This window comes from Tachysurus vachellii, chromosome 18 (assembly GCF_030014155.1).
Source record: "Tachysurus vachellii isolate PV-2020 chromosome 18, HZAU_Pvac_v1, whole genome shotgun sequence".
In the NCBI taxonomy this organism is placed as follows: Eukaryota; Metazoa; Chordata; class Actinopteri; order Siluriformes; family Bagridae; genus Tachysurus; species Tachysurus vachellii.
Window position 1 is genome coordinate 12,717,908 of NC_083477.1, and position 15,165 is coordinate 12,733,072.

At 37.0% G+C, this 15,165-nt stretch overlaps 1 protein-coding gene across 4 annotated transcripts in view; it reads right to left on the reverse strand.

The window, feature by feature from the left end:
• The window catches only part of LOC132861438 (uncharacterized), a 64,023-nt gene that overhangs the window by 45,009 nt on the left and 3,849 nt on the right, over positions 1–15,165 (reverse strand). The window contains exons 2-3 of one of the 4 annotated variants that reach the window (XR_009649940.1): positions 10,790–10,958; positions 9,459–9,495 (exon numbers count right to left, since the gene is read on the reverse strand). The exons of 2 other annotated variants lie outside the window; for them this stretch is intronic. The gene's annotated coding sequence lies outside the window, so the exon portion shown is untranslated. Of the gene's footprint in view, positions 1–9,458; positions 9,496–10,789; positions 10,959–15,165 lie in introns of those variants that run through there. One more of the 4 variants, XR_009649939.1, reaches the window with a different exon arrangement.

Below are 15,165 nucleotides of genomic sequence, written 5' to 3' on the forward strand. Positions count from 1 at the left end.
CACACACACTCCCAGTTCACATTCCTGCCAATCAGTGTGTAGCTGGACATTTTGAAGTAGGGACAGGATAAAGTACCAGGCCTGGCATATAGCATATGCATAAAAATTTCTTAGTTCTAACCTAACAATCCTGACTGACACAGAACAGACTACAGATTACTCATACAGGATTAGCAGAGAATTTGACAGTAGCTTATAAGTTTTTTTTTTTCTGAGGTATCTTATCTCTCCCTCTGTAATCGTTTTTCCTTGTTTAATTTTTTTAAAGAAAAGATAACTAAATAGACATGTAATCAATAATGCCAATTTAATCAATAATTAAAAAGCATACTCTTCTCCCGTTGTAAATACCGTGTGAGAAAATGTGCAGCTAAATTATTTGCAGTCAACATGATTAATGGTTGAAATTTGCAAGGTATTTGTCAATTTTTTTCCCCTGAGGTAAACTAGAAAACTCAAATATACCAGAAAAAAGTAGTCCAAGCAGTAGTAATGAGACAAAAAAATATACATTCGAACATAAAACTGCTACAACCTTGGACTTTGGAATTACTGTCTGCTCTTTAGAAAACAGATAATGTTTTCATATTATTTGGATGTGAATTGCAGACGTGAGTTTGCATAATATGATGTGATAAACGCTAGAAAATTAGGAAGCAAAATAAATGTTCATAGTTTCGCTAAACTTTGAATCTCCTTTCAGCTTCCATCGCTTCTTTAGTACAACATTCACTTTGTATCCAGTGCTTCTACCCTAGAAACACTCTTGGCGGCATCTCCTCCCTTTGGTTGCTCTTAACACGCTAACATCTGTCACCTTGCCTTGCTTTCCTCTCCCTAAGCAGCTCTCTAGACAAATTCATTAGCACATTAACACTGAATGAGATTAGACAGCACTGCAAAGCTGTCTCTCTGCACTCATAATGGCAGACTGGGAGAGATTTAAGCTATTAAAGGCGATATATTTTGTTTCTACTCAGTTTCATCTGTGAGTCACGGCACATCAAGACTCAAGGAGCATCCGCGATGTAATCTTCCATGGTAACCCAAATAATGAAGAGAATAAAGGATCTGGTCGTCATAGGAAATTTATTTAGATAAAGAAAAAGAGGTAACACTTCAAACTGTTTAACCAGCCTGTTGATTGATTCTGAGCAACAGTTTGTTTTCACATTTCTCATTAACTTTCAGCAAGCATCTGACAGTAGCTCTAGCTGTAACATAATTAGGTCTATATAAATAAATAAATTATCTCTAATATGTTATTGTACGTCTAATAACATAGACCTCATCACGGATTTACATTATGGATGCTCTGCATAATAAGTCTAAAAATGGATGGATACAATAAATTGTTGATATGGTGAAGATATCTTCATTTATACAGTTATGTGACATACTGGGAATAACACGCTTTAGACTGGGCTGTTATACGAAAAGAATCCACTTTTGAGTGGTGTTACACCACCCTTGCATGCTATGCTTTCTATAACATAACAGTTTGTTTTATTCAAAAAGTCTTATTATTTAAAAAGTCTATAAATGTATGAATAAAGTCTGGAGCAAATTTAAAGCTTGATTTGCTGATACAGTAGTCAGCATCAAAAGCTAGAAACTGGACTTGTCAAATAAATTCAAAACAATAGGGACAAAATGATAATCAACTATCTCTGGAAAAATTGTCCCTAGTGTGTGATTGTGTGAGTGAATGAGTGTGTGTGCCCTGCGATGGGTTGGCACTCCGTCCAGGGTGTATCCTGCCTTGATGCCCAATGGCGCCTGAGATAGGCACAGGCTCCCCGTGACCCGAGATATAAGGGATAAGCGGTAGAAAATGAGTGAATGAATGAATGATAATCAACTAAATGTTACATAAATCCTAAACTAGATCATTCATTCATTTTCATTAACCGCTTAATTGTGGTGGACCAGGATCATATACTAGTAGTGCCAAAACCCAGACTGATGTTAACACTTCATGGTAAGCTACCTTCCATTGTCAGGCATTGAAACTTTTTCAAGTAACAGCCGAGGAAAAGCAATACGGTGTGCCAAAGGGCTACATTGGTAATGAGAACATTTACACTCAGTGTAGAAGCAGGTCCATGTCCAATGCTTAAATGTGGTGGCAATGAATCCCAAACTCCATCCATCCCTAATCTTTTGCAGGCTAAAACCTCACAGTTAGATGTAACACCACTGACATAATCTCTGCATCAATTTAATTCACAAATCAGTTTGAAAGTCTCTTAGCTGCACCAAGACTGAGGCTTCCAGCAATGCCATTGGGTTACCTCTCTCTTTCATCTCTCGTCTTCAAATGGTCAAAAATGGTCAAATGGTCACAGGTAGCCACAAACGAGTCCATATTACACCAATCTTACGTTCTTTGCACTGACTGCCTGTCCGATACCGTATTGAATACAAGATTCTGCTATGCGTCTACAAAGCTCTCAATAATCTAGCTCCCAAATATGTATCTGATTTGATTGTTCTGTACAATCCTTCAAGATCACTTAGATCCCAAAATGGTCATCTTGTACTGGTACCATGATCCCGTCTGCAACGCAGGGGAGGACGAGCTTTCGCAGTAGTGGGCCCTAAGCTGTGGAATAGCTTGCCACCACCAGTCAGAACTGCTTCTACGTTTGCTGAATTTAAATCCATGTTAAAAACACACCTCTTTTCCTGTGCTTTTAATTGTTGGTAATTTGTACGTGTTCTTTTATATGTATGTTCTTTCTTTTTTCCTTTTCTTTTATCTCTATGTACAGCACTTTGGCCAGCTCAGGCGAATTTTTAATGTGCTTTATAAATAAAATTGAATTGAATTGAATTGAAATGGGGGGGCACAGTGGCTTAGTGGTTAGCACGTTCGCCTCACACCTCCAGGGTTGGGGGTTTGATTCCCGCCTCCGCCTTGTGTGTGTGGAGTTTGCATGTTCTCCCCGTACCTCCGGGGGTTTCCGCCGGGTACTCCGGTTTCCTCCCTCGGTCCAAAGACATGCATGGTAGGTTGACTGGCATCTCTGGAAAATTGTCCGTAGTGTGTGATTGCGTGAGTGAATGAGAGTGTGTGTGTGCCCTGCGATGGGTTGGCACTCCGTCCAGGGTGTATCCTGCCTTGATGCCCGATGACGCCTGAGATAGGCACAGGCTCCCCGTGACCCGAGGTAGTTCGGATAAGTGGTAGAAAATGAATGAATGAATTGAAATGCCTGGCTATGTCCATCCTTGTTGCTACTCAAACTGTAAAACTTTGAGTTGTGAGTAGAGAATGAGAATTTGAACCTTGTTAGCAGTTACCTCTTTAAAAAGGCTGAAGGACAACAATCTTTGTGTATTGCCTTTGTGTACAGCCTGCTTCCATACGTGATAATCCTTCTAAATGTTTTTTCAAAAAGTAAGAATAATTTGTCCAGTTCTACCACTATTTACTGCAAACGACCCAGAATATATATATATATATATATATATACATATATATATGTATATATATATATGTATATATATATATATATATACATATATATATGTATATGTATATATATACATATATATATATAAAACTATGAGAGAGATCAAGTAAACAATGGGTTTGCTATTAAAATGTTGTGCTTTTAAGGTATTACTGTAATCATTAAATGCAATGGCAATTAACATGTATCTTTTGTTTTTTTTTTTTTATAAATCAGGCCCTCATGCCTAATCACATCCAGGCAAGTACTAGCGAGTAGCGAGTAAAGAGTACTAGCATTGTCGCAAAAATACTATCCCATTCTTTTTAACTCAGTTTACATGTCAAGTAATTATGAAGTCTTGCCAGCCCTGTGTTCATGTATGTTCTGAGCATTGTATCTTGTACCTATTGTCATGTCCTGACGTTTGCCAAGGGGTTTCACACTACACATCAGAAGTTCATTTTGAACTGGATTGATTGCTGTTACTGTGTTTGAGCTTTTCACAATTTGGATTAAATGCTTGAATTTGTTAATAATCCTTCTGCACATGGTTCGGTCATGTTCCTTACAGTCAGGTCCTACTATGTCAACTTCATCACATTTTTTTAGTGTGTTTTACTGTAATGTCAACAATATATATAAAGATGAGCTGTGACTAAAACTGAGAGCAAGGCATACGTTTATTGTACTTGATTGTCTTTTGATGGTATATTTAAATTTAGGCTTTAATTATGTACAAGAATGCAGAATGTAGGATTTAAACCATTCTAAGCAATTATAATATTAATGTGTGATAATTCCTAGAAGGGAAGAAATTATACAATCTTAATGTGTGTGTGTGTGTGTGTGTGTGTGTGTGTGTGTGTGTGTGTGTGTGTTTGTGTGTGTGACTCCTAACACCTGAGCAGCTGCAAGAAATCTTCTGATGTAACACACCGTACATTTCTCCAGATTTTTAGCCAGGAGCAATCAGAGACATCTGCCCAGTATATTCAGTTAATTTGTGCTTGTGCTACAGAAATCCATCTTTCTCTCTCTCTCTCTCTCTCTCTCTCTCTCTCTCTCTCTCTCTCTCATCCTCTCACACAGACTCACACACAAACACACACACATGAATATTTGTGTCCACTGTCCAAAAACGGCATTCATTGGGAAGTATGTGGAGTCGGGGTTATGAGGGGTTAAATTTCCAGTCATTGGGGTTCAGGTCAAAGGGTCAGCCACGATACAGGATCCTCCAATCAACTTTTCTTGGTCAGAAGCTTATAACTTTATCCTCTTTGGAAATGACTGATTTTTGTTTTTGGTTTGTTTGTTTGTTTAAAAAAATTCCTTTGCTGTTGGGAACATTGAATTAAGAAGCCAAAATCTTATGCCATCTTTAGTTCTTTGAGATGACACAGGGCTGAGCCTTTTATGGTTGGAAAGGGCATTTAGTTCACCATTTGATGTATAATTTCCCTTTTTGCTTCATTATTCATAAATGCTCCTTACAGAACAATGCATGTCCTGGCACCAAATTAAAACCTGATCAAAGACATTCTGAGGAGAAATGAGAACAGTTTGCCTAAAAGACATCTTACTTCATCTTACTAGACATCTTACAGCAACAATTACTCACTATAAAGGGAGAACTTAACACTTCCATAGCAAAAATCGGTCCATTCTACCATAATGATCCAAAGAACTGATCCCTGGTACTTCTCAAACTAGTGGTCAAGGGGTTTACATCAAATGAACCATGATGTTGGCTTCATCATGTGTAGAATCTAACAGCAGGTGTTAAATTATGGGATTGGTTCAGCTTATTGCATTACTTAATATTCATCTCTTGTGATGCCACGGTTATTTTGGTTTTATTCATTCTTCACAGCTTGAATGTTGATACCAATGGAAAATAATTCTAAATACAACCTCAATAAATTACCCCATGATAAATTTACTGCCTACTGTTTTGCAAACCTGACATATGGAATTATATGGCTCATTGCCCAGTGAGCTATGGTTCAATCACTGAGTTGAGAAGAAATTTCTCTATGTGAAAGCAAACCTGTTATCACAAGCCCCTTCCATAAGTGAGCAGAGAATCAGGTGTGAATTCAGCATCTGTTGCAGTCTATCTAATCACATGCATTTATATAACATATTTAGCTGAAGGCATTGAAAAAGTGAGAGCTAGACAGGCCAGAAATCAGAGCTTTGTTTGAAGACAACTGGACAAATTCCAAACGCATGTCTTTGAGTAGATGTGGGACCAAAAATGGCATTCATTTCATCAACATTAAAAACATTAGGTTGTTTATTATGCTCAATTTGACACATTTACTTTGTTTAATTATTAATATTAGGGAACTGCTTCATCCTCGTCAGGTATACAGTGGTTTAAGTTATTTCATTATTTTGTTTATGTTTTGGGAACTAGAATGTCAGAAATAATTGTATGAGCAGGTGAAAAGGTCATTTTTTTTTGTGCAAGCAGCAATGAGTGAGCACAAACCTTTATTTCTATGAATCTAGTTAAAGTAGGAAAATGAAGCACCACTGTGAAAAAAAACAAATCTAATTCAATTTGACTTTATAGTTTATAGTCAGATCATTCATAGTCGACTGACCATTAATGGTTAAGCATTAAAAGGTAAAAATTATTGTAATTCTGTCATGTTAGTTGCTTATCCTGATCTTTGTAATCAAGCAAATTTATATCTCTGGACCTTGAGTTTGCAAGCAGCGATGCTCAATGATCTTTATGATTGAGGCAAAGAAGACAAAGAGGTAATTGAAAATTATGGTCATAAAACAGGCAAGGATCAGGCGATGAGCACAGTGCATATAGGGCACACAAGATCAGAATCATGAATAGCCAAACGAGGTCAAAACCAATGAAACAATCATTACCTAACAAAAGTTTAGGCTTCATATGAATGAAAACATACATAGGCTCATATAGTTATAAATGTGCCTATGTATAACCACAAAAACAAAATGTATGTACTGTATCTACATAAAAAGAAGCTCAGGAACAAACAGCATATTGATACAAATATTAAGTGCTATAGTTAAAACTATATTCATAAGAACATTCAGCATGAAAGTTCTGATCAGTTTGTTTATTTTTATTTTTTTTCAATATAACACTGCTGGTTAACCAAATTTCCATTTACGGCTATGTGGGAAAGTGTAATAGTATCTTCACGTGAACTCAAAACAAGCAGAACCTACTTATTACTATGCAGGTGTTGTTTTAATGTTATGGCTGATCAGTGTACATTTTTGTATCATTATGTGTCAATATCATTATAATCATTAAATACAGTTAGTTAATCTATAAGGCTATATAAAGTCAGAGTCACTGGCAATTTTGCTGACTCAGTTACTGTGGTTATTTTTATGTTTGTATTTATTTTATATAGTCATATACTCTTTTACAGATGAAAGCTTAAATATGAGGTCCCTCAAGGATCAGTTTTAGGACCTCTGTTTTTCTCAATATAAATAATTCCCAACATTAGAAGGCATGGGATTTAATTTCCATTGTCATGCTGACTATACCAAGTCATATATCTCATCAAAACCAGGTGAAATATCTAAATTGTGTAAGTTAACTGAAATATATAAAGGAATGGATGACCTGTAATTTTTTGTTGTTAAACTCTGATGAGACAGAAATATTACTTATCGGTCCAAAAACCACTACACAGAAGCTCTCACAATTCAACTTCCATTTGGAGGGATGTTCTGTTACAACTAGCTCCACAGTGAAAGACCTGGAGGTTATATTGGGCAGCAATTAGTCTTTTGAATATATCGCCCATACTACAAAAACAGAAGAAACATCTGATCTGTATCAGATGCTGAGAGGCTAGTTCATGCATCCATGAGCTCCAGACTGGACTATTGTAATGCATTACCACAGTAGGTGGTTGTCCTGCATCTTCAATAAATAGACTACAGTTAGTCCAAAATGCAGCTGTTAAGAGTTCATACCAGGACAAGAAAATATGATCATATAGCCCCAATTTTATCAGCTCTACACTGGCTACCTGTTAAGTTTAGAATTGATTACAAAGTGCTATTTACGTACAAGCCTCTAAATGTTTTAGCTCCCATTTATCTAACCAAAGTTTGTCTTCAAACACGCTGCAAACCTTTACGCTCGCCAAGATCACAAAACTCAGGACTTCTGGTTGTTTACAGAATATCAAAGTCTACTAAAGGCGGTAGAGCGTTTTTGTATTCAGCCCCCAAACTTTTGAATAGCCTTCCTGACCATGCTCAGACACACTCTCCCAGTTTAAATGTAAAGAATAATCTCTTTAGTCAGGCTTGCACAGAATACATCCCATAATCTTGTGCACCAGTACATCTGATCAAATGCACATTATTATCTAGTGCCGCTTAATATAATGAACAGCCTCTACGCTCATTCCTCTCCACTTGCTTTACTATTCTACCCATTCTGAGGCATCCAGAGATTGTACCAGCTTGTGTTCCACTTCATGAAGACTACGGACCTTCGGTGAGAAAAAGCCCATCCTGTGAGGATCCTGAGGCATCTAGAGATGTACCGGTTTCAGTTGGATTCCACTTCATGCAGTATCCGGACATTCAAACAGAAAATGCCAACTACATGTGGTGTTTGAGAACAAAAATCACACCCTCCCCTGTCACCCAAATGAGGATGAGGTTCCTTTTGAGTCTGTTTCCTCTCATGGTTTCCCCCTCTTCCATCCAAGGGAGTTTTTCCTCGCCACATTCGCCTCAGTCACCTCAGGCTTTGCACATTTGGTATAAATACAAACACATTTATAATGTTAATCTAATATTAATCTTGAACTTTTATATAATATGAATTTTTGTAGGGGGGGCACGGTGGCTTAGTGGTTAGCACGTTCGCCTCACACCTCCAGGGTTGGGGGTTTGATTCCCACCTCCGCCTTGTGTGTGTGGAGTTTGCATGTTCTCCCCGTGCCTCGGGGGTTTCCTCCGGGTACTCCGGTTTCCTCCCCCGGTCCAAAGACATGCATGGTAGGTTGATTGGCATCTCTGGATAATTGTCCCTAGTGTGTAATTGCGTGAGTGAATGAGAGTGTGTGTGTGCCCTGCGATGGGTTGGCACTCCGTCCAGGGTGTATCCTGCCTTGATGCCTAATGACGCCTGAGCGCCCCGTGACCCGAGGTAGTTCGGATAAGTGGTAGAAATAAGTGAGTGAGAGTGAGTGAATTTTTCTATAATATTAAACCTTTGGTACTATATTTCTTATGTTCTTTAAACCTGCTTTGAGATAATGTCCATTGTTAAAAGCATTATACAAATAAATTTTAATTGAATTGAATTGAATTTTTTTTTTTAAGTTTTAAAAACATTTAAACATGCTTTAAACATGCATCCAAACCACTGGAACACAAAATCTCATTTTCAGGGAAACAGAAAGATCTGGTCTGTCTAAACACACACACAGTTAAATTGCCTGGGGAAGCCAGTGAACCCCATGTCACTGCTGCATTTACAGTTAAAAAAAAATCAGCTCTAAAGACTAAACTGAAAAGAGCTCGTACATGTAGAGAAGAGCAGAGGACAGCTCATTTAAAGAAGAAGGCCAGTTGAACCTGCTCTATATAAAACATATGTTGCATGAGACAGGTATGCATGTGTGTGTGTGTGTGCGTGCATGTGTGTGTGAGTGTTCGTTTAAGACAAGGCATTATCAAACGCCTCCATCTCTAGACGTTAAGCAATGTTTAATGACCAAGTGTTGGGCAGCAGTAAAAATTGTGAGCACTTCATTAATTAACCCCTCTGGCTGCCCAAATGCTTCATATGGTCTATTACATCTCACAAAGCATTTCCTTCACTTATGCAACTGAGCCAAAACACTTGGTGCATTCACAAACAAATCCTGCACAAATGATCCATTCATAGCTGCCAAACAAAATATGCAAAAAAAAAAAAAAAAAAAATGCTTTAAAAAAAGATTTAAAAAGATGTACTCACCAGTAACTAATGTAACATTGTGCATATATCTGTCCTACAAGCCTAAAGTTAAAATGTAAAAGTAAAGGTTATTTTTAATAAGGCTATATCTTAAATACATTTTTTAATCAATTCAGGCTAACATCATTAATTGGTTACAACATACTTGTTGTGTCTCAGTGTAAGACTTGGCTTTAGCTGTGCTCAAAAACCTGGCTGCCTAGATAAGATAGAAACACTGAGTATGAATAATTCCTAAGGCTTCTAGCAAAATCAATTTCCGACTGCAACAAATTTGGTCGATCTATTTTTCTTATCTGTGTTTGTATACAGTCTTTCTTGTTCAAGAATATTCTTTTGAAATAATGGTATGCCGTTCCTGCTTTTAACGATAAAGCAACTAACTGCAGAGCTTTCATGTTTTATTCTATATGAGATACATACACACAAAAAAATCTGGCTCATCTGTTTATCCTATCTCTCTCTCTCTCTCTCTCTCTCTCTCTCTCTCTCTCTCTCTCTCAAAAACATGTTTTATTCTGCTAAAACATGAATTTATCTCTGTTCAACATTCTCATACAATTCAATTCTGAATACATTCTGAATGATACTGCAATTCTTCCCAGCAGTCATTAATTCTTTTCAGATCATCGGATAACCAGAATTGTTAGCACTACTGTTATTGCTTCTGGTTTCATGATGAGAGATTAGATTAGATTAGATTAGATTAGATTAGATTAGATTAGATTCAACTTTATTGTCATTACACGTACAAGTACAAGGCAACAAAATACAGTTTAGATCTAACCAGAGTGCAATAGCAGCAAGTGCAGGATATACAGTGTTTAAATAAATTAAATAAATGGTTATATAGAAGTAATTTACAGATGTCTATGTACTATGAACATAATATACAGATGGCTATAACTATAAACTGAAATTTACAGAAGGATATGTGCTGTAACGAAATATATGGTTATTACTATAAACAGTAATTTATTTATCTATCTATCTATCTATCTATCTATCTATCTATCTATCTTATTAGATTATTTTTAAATGGAAGTGACCAACTCACTGTGATCTGTAGTGTAGTGATCTACTACTACTACTATTACTACTAGATGTGTACATATGTGTAACATAAACCAATCCAGAATTACCCACAGCCAGAGAATAATGATTGTGTCTGATGGTAGACTCTGGTGTCTGATAACGTAATCATTCAGGATGAATATATGAAGCAAGACAGACAGACAGATAGTGTGATTCTAGTGAACTAAAGCCTCCACAGCCTTCCAGTTTTAAAACACTGATGCTTTCTTACAAAGCCAAAAACAGCCCAGCTTCCTCTTACCTCAAAGCACTTGTCACTCCTCTCCCTCAGAGCTACCAGCACTGCTCGACTCATCCCACCAATCTCTCAGGGTAAGACATATACATACAGCAAGAGTCTCTTCTGTTCTGGCAACGAGGTGGTGGAATGAACCTCCCCAAGATGTCCAAACAGCTGAGTCACTGGATATCTTCCAAGGGTCCAAAAAAAGAAAAAAACACCCCTGAACAGTTTTAGGTTGATGGTAATCCTAAGTCTGTAACCTAGTAAACCTAGTAAGCACTTTTGTACGTTGCTCTGGATAAAGGCATGTTCTGAATCCCGTAAATATAAATATGTAAATTTGTCTGTTCTTGGTGTGTGAAAATATACATGGGCGCGTTTAATTTAACTGTAAAGACAATATACTGTTTATCTTCTTTGAGTTAATCTTTTTTGAGTTAACCTGATCATTTTTCTTTGAAAGGGTCTTATAAGAACACAAGTTATCATATGACACTATATATGAAATGCAGAATTACGTTACTCTATATCTGATTTCTAACTGTATAGAACATGTATTGAAACATCTTGAAATGTTTCTAGGGCTCTCAGAGCTGCTTATTTTTCAGTTTGTTCTTGTGAAAACTTGCAATTGATATAAAATCAATACTGCTTTCTGCTTTTAAGCTCATCAAATACAAACACAATCCTTAAGGGATTGTTAGTTCTGTATCAGGAGGGGAACAAATTTCAATTGGAATTTAACAGGCTTCCAGTTTACTTCACTGAAGCAAAGAGCAGTTGATGTCCAAATAAATAAGAGAAACAACCTTAAATAGTAGAGATGATTCTGTAGGCTAAAGCCTGACTTCCTTGCCCTCATAGAGCATAGTAACACCTGGGTGTCATTGTAGCCTACAGCGAGAAGAAAATTGGCCAAATCGGACTCCCGTTCCCAGATTACACATTCACTTCACCATTCAGTCACCTGCCTACTGATCAAACACACACACACACACACACACACACACCTGCTCCCATTTGCACTCACAGACTCATATTAAGAGGGTTGTTTTTTACACTCAGTTTCACGCTCTTCTGATGTAAGCCTTTGTATTGTTTGATTCCCCAGTTTGACTTTGTTTCTGTGTCTCCTGATTCCTGTGCTTTGCCTAATCCTCTTACTGTTGTTTGCTCATCCCCTGACCTCTGCCTGCCTTTGACATTGATTTTGACTCATGTTTTGGATCTGTTTGCTTTGGCTTCATTCAAACTGCTTTATCTTCACTTGCATGTTCCCAGCCTCTTTCTATGTGACAATATGTCTCATTTGGGTGTGCATTTTCCTCTTCACATGCATATACTGTAATGTACCATGTGAATGCTTATGTGAGTGTGTGGATTTATTTCAGGCTGCTTATACTGAGTATAATATCTGTTCTGATTTTGCCTTTATTTCATCAAAAGTAGGGGCTTCTGAAAAACCCATCTGTCCTGATGTAATCTATTCAACCACAAAATAAAAAAAGGTTGCAGAATGCTCTGGAGGAAGCAACTGTCTAAGATTTTATCCTGTCATTAGGAGATAGGAAGATTCAGTCCTGAAGATGCCACAGCCATGCGTTAGGTTAAACAGCCCTGAGCACTGGATTAAACCAATGACCTTCCATTCTTTCTTGTCTGTGCAGCGGTGCTAGTGGTGAAATGTTCAAAATTAATTCACCAATAATTATAAATTGACTATATATAAATAAATTATGAATGTATTTAAATGTATGTATCATCACTTATGACTGATTAGAAATAGATTATTACAACAGATATGTAAATAATTAACTTTCAAGGTGATTTGCCCATTATGCTGATATTTAAATTACAGACATTTTTAGATTGCCATCATTCACTAGTTAATAGTTCACCTACTGTACGCCAACAAAACTGACCATGTATAGATATGAGGATATTAAGTCTAACCATATTGTTGTAGATTTAATGGCAATGTCAAATCTAAAAATTAATGAATTGAAATGATTATGGATGAGAAATGGGGAGGCACAGTGGCTTAATGGTTAGTATGTTTGCCTTACATGTGTACAGTTGGGGGCTAAATTTTCTCCTCCGCTATGTGCATAGAGTTTGCATGTTCTCCCGGTGGCTCTGTAGTTTCCTCCCCTGGTCCAAAAACATTCACTGTAGTCTAATTACCAGGTAAAAGCACATTTATTACCTAGTCAAATAAATTAGCAAAGTGGTGCCACAGAGAAGCATTATTATACGTATTGTTCAAGTGTGTTCTGAATAAACTGCTGATTAAAAAAGAAACAATGTCATGTTCAACTCCCTGCTACTGTATACATTCAGTAAAATCTTTTCATACTTCACAAGCAACATGACACAAAATAAGACGCTGTGCACGATATATCAAACAGTCAATGCTCCTAACAGTGTATTGGCCAAGTGCTGCAGAGGACTCCAGCATGTTTTAAAGTCTCTTTTGAATAGATTGTTTTCTGAACTGCAAAAAGGATTTCCGAAGGTGATATGAATAACATTTTAGAGTTCATCTTCCTAGATCGGCAACTGTACCATAGGCAAATCGTAGCTAGAGAACAGCAATTTTTACAGAACAGCAAGATTTAACTGGTGGAAAAAAGGTAACATTTAGGACATCCAACTATAAATAATCTACCATACATGTAAAAAGTCCTTACTTTCGAGCTGACAGAGAAGCTTTGTCTGTTTACCTCTACAACTGAAAATGATCTCTTTTCAAATATGTCTTTTTTAGTTATCCTCCATCTCTTAGCTGCTTATTTTTCAGTTTGTTCTTGTGAAAACCTGCATTTCAGATGAAATCAATACTTCATTCTGTTTTTAGGCTCATCAATAACAAGCACTTTTTAGGATTATCCTTAAGGGCTTGCTAATTCTGTATAAGGAGGAGAACAAATTTCAATGGGATATTAACAGGCTGTTCCCTGTTAAAATCCCATTGAAATTTGTTCTCCTCCTACAATGTAGGTTTTCACATGTATGGTAGATGATTTTCCTGAGGCACCCATACAGCATTGTATTTTAAACACACCTGTGTACCTTTGTAGCCTGCTGAGAGAAGCAGCAGCACAGAAGCTGAGGTAAATCACACAAGTATGGAAAATCACAAGATTACATCTCTGCCTATAGACCATGACCTATAGACATGTACAAAGCCAACCAAATGTGTTATGCAGTAAGCCATTGTGTCATGCAGTCAGACAAGCTTTAAGATAACCAGGTACTGTAGAGCAGTGGGTAATGGTACTGAATCACAGCTCCAGCTCAGGTTAGTGTTTGTTCTCCCCATGTTCGCATGTATACCCTCTGTGATGGACTATCTTCCTATTCAGGATGCAATCCTGCCAGACACCTAGTGCTCCAATGACAGGCTCCTGATACACAGTGAAGATGACCTGTATAAAGCAGTTAATGAAAAAGAATGACTATTCCTCTGTCTCAGTTACTCAAGCCCACACTTCCACTATGTTTATAGGAGAAAAACAGTACTGTGATTAACTTTAACATCAATATTTCATGAGATGTTGAGCAGATATCCAAGACATAGAGATAAAGGGGGGTTAGTAAAGTTATTATTTTGAGGAAGCAAAGCTGTAAGTCTGTTATACGTATATGTGGATGTAGTCCCAGTCCAATATAAAACAATCACTTACATATGCAGTAGGTTCTAGAAGCCATTCATCTCAGTGGTCCAGTTGACTAAATCACAAACATTTGTTCTTCTCCTCTTCACAAAAAAAAAACCCCAAAAAAAAAACATAAAACAAAAGTAAATAAAAACAACAACACTGCCACCTGCTGGCTAATATCCATGTTGTATATTTATACTTGGTTGATGAGGTTTTCTGACATGGGCTTGACTTTGATGATTGGTGTTGTTGGTTCTTTGTGCATCACAAGTGGTCATCCTCAGTCAGTGTTTGTGTGTGTGCCAGGAAACAAATGAAATACCCAGTGTGGAAGACCATGTGGGATTTTACAGTCAGAAAAAGACATTTCACAATTTCTTTTTCAGCAGCATAAAATTGCCAAACCTTCTCAAAACAGTGCAATAAAAACTATTGCAAGTAGCAATAATACTGTATATTAGAGTATGATGAGTTGTGTAGGAGATGGAGGATAGTGGGGAATGCAAACTAGAATAGCTGATATTCAGTATTAAAATGAGATTTCTTTCATATCTCCTCTAGGTTATTTGAGGGCACCTACACCAAAAGTATAAAATGAGAGAAACAATCAGTGTAATAAATTCTGGTGTGCATGGATAAATACTGAAGCCAAACACCATGCTCGGTCTATGTACACTCCAAACACCTGCAGACAGTACACAAAATAAATTATTTATTAGCATCTTTTCCTAT